Here is an 8,111-nt window from a genome sequence, read left to right as displayed (position 1 = left end):
CTAAAGGGATGTGGGTGAACATATACGTATGGAATGGAAGTGGGCCGAAACCCCCACTTGGGCTACCTCATGGTCTCGAGCCCAACTACATGGACCGAGTGGGTTTGTGCAATTGAGTAGGTGTTGTGCAATAGGGCCGTTTATAAACATACACACATAATGCACATAATAACATAACATTCAATCGAAGTATCACATAGGCACGTAACGTTACACAAGATAAGTCTAAAGTACGAGTTGTCACATTATCCCCAACTAAAAAGAAATTTCGTCCCGAAATTTGGTACGCACTCACTGAGGAAGCTAGGTAGATTATAACGTTCACTGGTTTTCCTGGGGTGTCACATCCTCCCCCCGTTGATCTGGAATTTCGTCCCGAAATTCCGAAGTAGTAGCTTCAGCCTCAGTAGTGGTTGTATTGGTTCCGAATAACTGGGGGTACTTTTCTGTCATCCTGTCTTCGCGCTCCCAGGTGTACTCTGGGCCACGTTTGGAGTTCCAACGTACTCGAACAAGAGGGATTCTCTTGTTTTTGAGGACCTTCACATCCCGGTCCGTGATTTCAACTGGTTCCTCGACGAACTGCAACCGCTCGTCGATAGTGAGTTCTTTGAAAGGAATGATGAGGGTCTCATCTGATAGGCACTTCTTCAGATTCGACACGTGAAAGACGTTGTGAACTGCACCGAGTTCAGCTGGTAAGTTCAATCTGTAGGCTACCTTGCCAATCTTTTCTATGATTTTGAATGGTCCGACGTATCGCGGATTCAGTTTGCCCCGTTTGCCAAAACGAACCACACCCTTCCAGGGTGAGACTTTAAGTAAAACCCGGTCCCCGACCTGAAATTCCAAAGGCTTTCTACGCTTATCCGCGTAGGCTTTCTGGCGGTCGCGTGCTGCCGCCATGCGTTGTCTTATTTGTGCAATCTTTTCTGTGGCGTCCACTACAATCTCTGGACCCGTGATCTGACTATCCCCCACCTCTGCCCAACAGAGAGGTGACCGGCATTTACGTCCGTACAATGCCTCGAATGGAGCGGCTTGTATGCTGGTGTGATAACTGTTATTATATGAGAACTCCACCAAAGGGAGGTGCTTTTCCCAGCCGTTGCCGAAATCAATAACGCATGCCCTAAGCATGTCTTCAAGAGTTTGGATCGTTCGCTCAGACTGCCCATCCGTCTGAGGATGATATGCTGTGCTCATGTCTAACCGTGAGCCGAAAGATTTGTGCATCGCTTGCCATAGCTCAGACGTGAATCGTGCGTCGCGATCCGAAATGATGGAGATGGGCACCCCGTGCCTCGAAACAACTTCTTTAAGATAGACGTCTGCGAGTGTGGAGAACTTATCCGTTTCCTTTATAGCCAGAAAGTGTGCAGACTTGGTGAGTCGATCCACGATCACCCATATGGTATCATTCCCACGCTGGGATCTAGGTAGGCCTGTAACGAAATCCATGGAAATTTCTTCCCATTTCCATTGAGGTATCTTAGGTTGCTGAAGTAGGCCAGCTGGTTTCTGATATTCGACCTTGACTCTCGCACAGGTCAAGCATTTGCCGACATAAGTAGCGATGTGGGCCTTCATGCTAGGCCACCAATAAGTAGTTCTGATGTCGTGGTACATCTTATCCGACCCTGGATGTACCGAGTAACGAGACTTGTGAGCTTCGTCCATTACCAGTTCGCGTAGACCGCCATATAGTGGGACCCAAATACGCCCCGTTACATAGTAGGCGTCGTCTGCCTTCTGTTCCATTCGTTGTCGTGAGCCGCGTAAGGCTTCAGCTTTGACATTTTCGGGTTTCAATGCTTCTACCTGAGCATCTCGTATCTGTGCAGGAAGGCTAGACTGAATCGTAAGCTGTAGCGCTCGCACACGCCGTGGTAGAGTGTCTTTTCGACTGAGGGCGTCAGCCACCACATTGGCTTTGCCTAGATGGTACTTGATAGCGCATTCATAATCGTTCAGTAGTTCAACCCATCTTCGTTGACGCATGTTCAAATCCTTCTGCTTAAGGATATGCTCGAGACTCCTGTGATCGGTGTAAATCGTGCACCTGGTACCGTACAGGTAGTGTCGCCATATCTTAAGCGCGAAAACAACAGCTCCCAGCTCTAAATCGTGCGTCGTGTAGTTCCGTTCGTGAATATTAAGTTGGCGCGAGGCGTAAGCAATGACCTTATCGCGCTGCATTAACACACATCCAAGACCCTGGATGGATGCATCACAGTATACTACAAAATCGTCCGTGCCCTCTGGCAAAGAGAGGATAGGTGCACTGCAAAGTCTATCCTTTAAGTGCTGAAAAGCAGTCTCCTGAGGGTCTCCCCAGCGATAGGTGACACCCTTCTGTGTCAGTAGCGTAAGCGGCTGAGCAATCTTTGAAAAGTCTTTAATAAACCGTCTGTAATACCCCGCCAAGCCCAAGAATTGGCGTATTTCCGTTGGCGTACGTGGTGCAGGCCAGTTTCTGATCGAGTCTACCTTGGATAGATCGACATGGATCCCATCCTTGTTCACTACATGGCCTAGAAAGTGGACTTCACGAAGCCAGAAGTCGCATTTTGAAAACTTAGCGTACAGCTGTTCCTTCCGAAGAAGTTCCAAAATAAGACGTAGATGCCGCTCGTGCTCCTCTTGACTCTTAGAGTAAATCAGAATGTCGTCGATGAATACTATGACGAACTTGTCAAGATAGGGTTTGCACACCCTGTTCATAAGACCCATAAATACGGCAGGCGCGTTCGTTAACCCGAACGGCATGACAAGAAACTCGTAGTGGCCATAACGAGTTCTGAATGCTGTCTTGGAGACGTCCTCCTCCCGGACTCTCAGCTGATGATAACCAGACCTCAAGTCTATCTTGGAATAGTAACACGACCCTTGCAACTGGTCGAATAAGTCGTCTATGCGTGGAAGAGGATAACGGTTCTTCACCGTCACCTTGTTGAGTTCACGGTAGTCGATGCACATTCTGAACGTACCGTTCTTCTTTTTCACAAATAACACTGGAGCTCCCCAAGGCGAAGAGCTTGGACGAATGAAGCCCTTATCCAAGAGCTCTTGTAGTTGCTTTGACAGTTCCTCCAATTCTGATGGAGCTAGACGATATGGTGCGCGGGCTATTGGTGCTGCTCCTGGAGCGAGCTCGATTTGAAATTCGACCTGACGGTGAGGCGGTAAGCCAGGTAAGTCTTCAGGAAACACCTGAGGGTAGTCGCGTACAATTGGAATATCTTCCAATTTCTTTTCCTTCACTGATGCATCTGAAACGAGCGCCAAGATTGCGGTGTGACCCTTTCGTAGACATTTCTGAGCCTTCAAGAAAGAAATGATGCCAACCACAGCACCACTCTTGTCACCTTGAACTTCGAGAGGTTCTTGACCAGAACGTGGAATGCGAATAATCTTCTCACTACATAAGATCTCTGCCTGATGCTGGGATAACCAATCCATCCCTATGACGATATCGAAACTTCCCAAGACTATGGGAATAAGGTCGATGGAGAAAACCTGACCGGCTAAGACAATACTACAACCCTTGACCATCTGCGTGGCTTCTAAACTCTTACCGTTAGCTAGTTCTACGACATGTTTGGCGTTTAGGGGTGTTGACGCACGTTTTAACAATTTACTGGCTTTCACAGAAATATAACTTGTATCCGCACCCGAATCAAATAAAACAGTAACATAAATATCGTCGAGGAGAAACTTACCCATAACCACATTGGGATCGTTCATTGCGTCTCCTCGTCCTAGCACGAAAGCTCGACCCCTTGCCTCGTTGCCATTGTTGTTGTTGTTTCCCCCGTTGTTGTGCCCGTTGCCCTGGTTGTTGTTGTTGCGATTCTGATTCTGGTTCAACTGAGGACAATCGCGTTTGAAATGACCTTCAGCCCCACACTGGAAACATCCCCGGTTTCCACGCTGTGGCTGCTGCTGCTGTTGTGGGTTCTGTGGAGCTGCTTGTTGCGGTTGCTGGTTCTGATTTGCAGGCCGTGGGCTCCTACAGTCTTTGGCCTCGTGACCCATCTTGAGACATCTTTGACAACGACCCTTGTTGCACTGGCCGCTGTGATGTCTGTTGCAGTTGTGACACTTAGGGTGAAACCCTTGATACCTTCTCTGTCTATGACCACCAGAGGATTGCTGACCAGGACTCTGGTAGTGTTCAGTCTTCTGCTGCTGAGTTTGGGATTGAACTGCTGCTGATCCTTTGCTTGAATCCCCATCCCACTTTCTTTTGTTGTCACTGGGTGTAGTGGGAGTAGCGGCTGAAGTGGTAGCACTGATGCGTTTGGGCAACTTGTTCTGATCCACCGCCTGATCCGTGAGGCGATGAGCAAGACGCTGGATGTCTTGGATGTTATCGAGGTTAGCCGATGTAACGTGGCTATGAATTTCTGAGGCTAGACCCTTGAGGTACAACTCGATGCGCTTGATCGGAGGGTCTACCATGGTAGGACACAAAATAGCCAGTTCGTTCGATCGCTTCGTGTATGCTTCTATCTCTGACCCCGTCATCTTCAAATGATAAAACTCATTTTCCAGCTTGTGAATGTTGTCACGCGTGCAGTACTCACGCTTGATGAGTTCCTTGAAATCGTTCCAGGGTGTGGCGTTAGCAGCTGCCAACCCTAAGATCTGAACTTGGGCGTTCCACCAAGTTAGCGCTATTCCTTCTAGCGTGCCAGTGGCGTATTTCACCCTGCGAGCCTCAGGGCATTCACACATTTCGAAAACTGACTCGAGCTTCTCAAACCAGTGGAAGAGTCCCACTGCCCCCTCTGTGCCGCTGAAAGTACTTGGACGACAGTCCATGAAGTTCTTGAAAGTGCAGACAGGCTGCTGCGCGTGTTGACCTATTGGGTACGAATAGGACGAGATTAAATACGAGAGTTAATGCAGGATCTAAGGATCCTAGTATGAGTCTATACTGCAGGGTATACTACCTGCTTGAGCAGCTGCAAGTGCCGCAGCAACTTGAGCTTGAACGAGAGCCTCTAGCTGGGCTTGAGTCATGTTGATTCGTCCAGACATGATCTTCATAGTAAAAGTAACGTAAGTGAGAGTGGTTCGCGAGTAGGGCGATGACAGAAAAGTGTAAGTACATAGGTATTCTCATGTAACAAGGTCATGTGTATCTAAGCGTAATGCGAGCAAAGTTTTAAACAAAGTTCTAAGCAGTTCTAGCAAACAGGCAATAAACATAAACCTTATTACCTAAGATGTCGAGTCTTGCACGTGGAGCGAAGCGTCGTTGTGGATCGTTGAGAGCACTGTTCTGGTTATAGTCTGGTTTTAATAAAAACGTTTTCCCATATTAAAACCAAGTTCTCTATAACCAATGGCTCTGATACCAATCTGTCACACCCCCAAAATCCCACACGCGGAGTACCACCGCTTGGAGGCGTGACTGACCAGGATCAAGCCATCAATCATATCAAACATAGCATTTAATAATAAAAGTAGATAAAGTAATTCATCACGACATGATTGATGTTTCAAAAACCAAACTTTGTTTAAGTAGCGGAAGCTTAATAATGAAAACCCAAATAAGTTATAAGATCAAATATCGTTCACGATCCGTATCCCACAACGACCTGCTCCTCCCTGTGCAAGCTCCATAATGTACCTAAGGTCCTGCAAGGCATGCAGCAGATAATCAACAACTAGTTGAGCGAGTTCACAGAAAAATAAGTTCGTAATAGTAATGAGTATGTTCATCTAGTTGGGGGCTTCCCATGCATGTATGTACTAATGGTGGGGGTTTCCCATGCCTTGTATATAAATTTCTAGTGGGGGATTCCCACGTTTATCTTTACTAATGGGGGCTTCCCATTATGGTACTTACTAGACTATTTGCAACCATGTGTTCTTCTTAATCCGAGAACAGGAATACGTACTAGGTCACGCAGGATTTACGTGAGTGCCCTTTCCCCGAGGACCGTGGTACGCGTGGGGTTTACGTAGGATTTACGTAAGTGTCCTTCCGACCCGGAAGACAGTAGCGGGTATTAGGTTACGTAGGATTTACGTAAGTGTCCTCCCGACCCGGGAGACAATGGTAGATACTAATTTACGTAGGTTTTACGTAAGTGTCCTGACTATCCTGAGGACGATGGTCTATAGTCTAGTGATTGCGTGAGTATGAGTAAACATTTCCATATCAACATTCCAACCCAATTCCCAACCCGGGAATCCCATGCCTTGGCTGTGTGAACTCACCTTGGTTTGCTCGACAGATACACAAAAAGGTTCCTTGAACTAAAGTGGTCAATCACGTCCTAACAGAGTTACCACACAAGTCAGGTTTTGACTCAAGTAATGCACGTATTAATTCATAGCAAACACGTATTGCATGCAAACAGTCAAAGTATAGCAATTCACCACGTGTGCGATTCGGATGTCTAAGCCCAAACTATACCCGGCCCAGCTAACATAAACAGTCCGATAAACAGTCAAGTACGTAAGTCCAATTACTTGGCCCAATCGATTGGGCCCGTGATAGTGTAGGGTCCAAAACAGTGTGTGCGGAATAACTGGTCTCGAGTCGCAACCAGCGATCTCGAGTCGCAACAGGAGTGTCTCGAGTCGCAACGGGGCTGGTTTCGACTCGTCATGGTCCGGTTTCGAGTCGCAACGGGACTCGCAACCTCCGTCTCGGCTTGTCATGGTTCGGTTTCGAGTCGCAACGGGACTCGCAACCATGGTTTCGGCTTGTGCTGTTGTGGTCTCGAGTCGAGATCGTGAGGTTTCGACTCGCAATCTATGTCGCAACCGGATGTGTAACTAATTTCCATAATTCATGCAACAATTTATACCGTGATTCTAGCAAACAACTTAGCAGTTTCGAAAATCAGATCAAATCAATAATCAATTCAGAAATCATCCTTAATCATATACGTTCATATCATCATCATCAAGAACATTGAATCAGTAATTAATCAAGCATACAAATCGGATCATCATTCAAACCAAAACCGAATCATAATCATATCATCAGACTAGCATGCAACCTAGCCGGTTATACTCGAACCAAATATCAATCATATACGCATCAGAAACAATAACAGGAACAATGAGTTCATAATTCAATTATCATGTTTTCATATGTGAACCGAAACCCTAGTGTAGATCCTAACCGGTTGCAAAGATCCAATAACTAACAAAACATATAAGCATACAATTTGTGGCATCATACTAACCGAGATGATAGAGAGCTTCGAAGGAACAAGGGGCTTCGAGAGAGAGAGGGCTGCCTTCGGTTCCGAGAGAGAGAGAGTTTAGTGTGTGTGTGTGTTCTTGGTTGCAAAGTTGTGAAAACTAAACCCTAAAGGGATGTGGGTGAACATATACGTATGGAATGGAAGTGGGCCGAAACCCCCACTTGGGCTACCTCATGGTCTCGAGCCCAACTACATGGACCGAGTGGGTTTGTGCAATTGAGTAGGTGTTGTGCAATAGGGCCGTTTATAAACATACACACATAATGCACATAATAACATAACATTCAATCGAAGTATCACATAGGCACGTAACGTTACACAAGATAAGTCTAAAGTACGAGTTGTCACAACGGAAATCATATATACCATTTCTTGTTTTCTCGAATAACTAGCCAATTTCATTACTGAGATGAATTTCAATGGCTTTCGAGATCTATCTCCTGTAATCAAGATTACTTCTCCTGTGGGGGTTTGAATTTCTACGGAATTCTTATCACAAAGGATTCGGGCATGGTTGGCTACTAACCAATCCATTCCTAATACCACATCGAATCCAGCTAAATTCATAGGTAACAGGTTTGCAGAAAACTTATGGCCTAGAAGTTCTATTTTTCCTTCTTGAAGGACCTTATCTATGTTAATAGAATTCCCATCTGCCGTTTCAACAGTAAAGATCTGCCTAAGGGTGGTTAAGGGTAAGTTAAGAGCTTGGCAGAATGAAGTATTGATAAAACTTTGGTTTGCACCAGAGTCAAATAATACTTTTGCAAACACGTCGTGAACTAGGAACGTACCGGCTATCACGTCTGGGATGAGTTTGGCTTCTTGAGTGGTCAACTGGAATGCTCGTACATTCTTCTTGGTTGTTCCCTCAGC

Source organism: Helianthus annuus, chromosome 4 (genome assembly GCF_002127325.2).
Source record: "Helianthus annuus cultivar XRQ/B chromosome 4, HanXRQr2.0-SUNRISE, whole genome shotgun sequence".
Classification (NCBI taxonomy): Eukaryota; Viridiplantae; Streptophyta; class Magnoliopsida; order Asterales; family Asteraceae; genus Helianthus; species Helianthus annuus.
Note: the sequence above shows the minus strand (reverse complement) of the source record.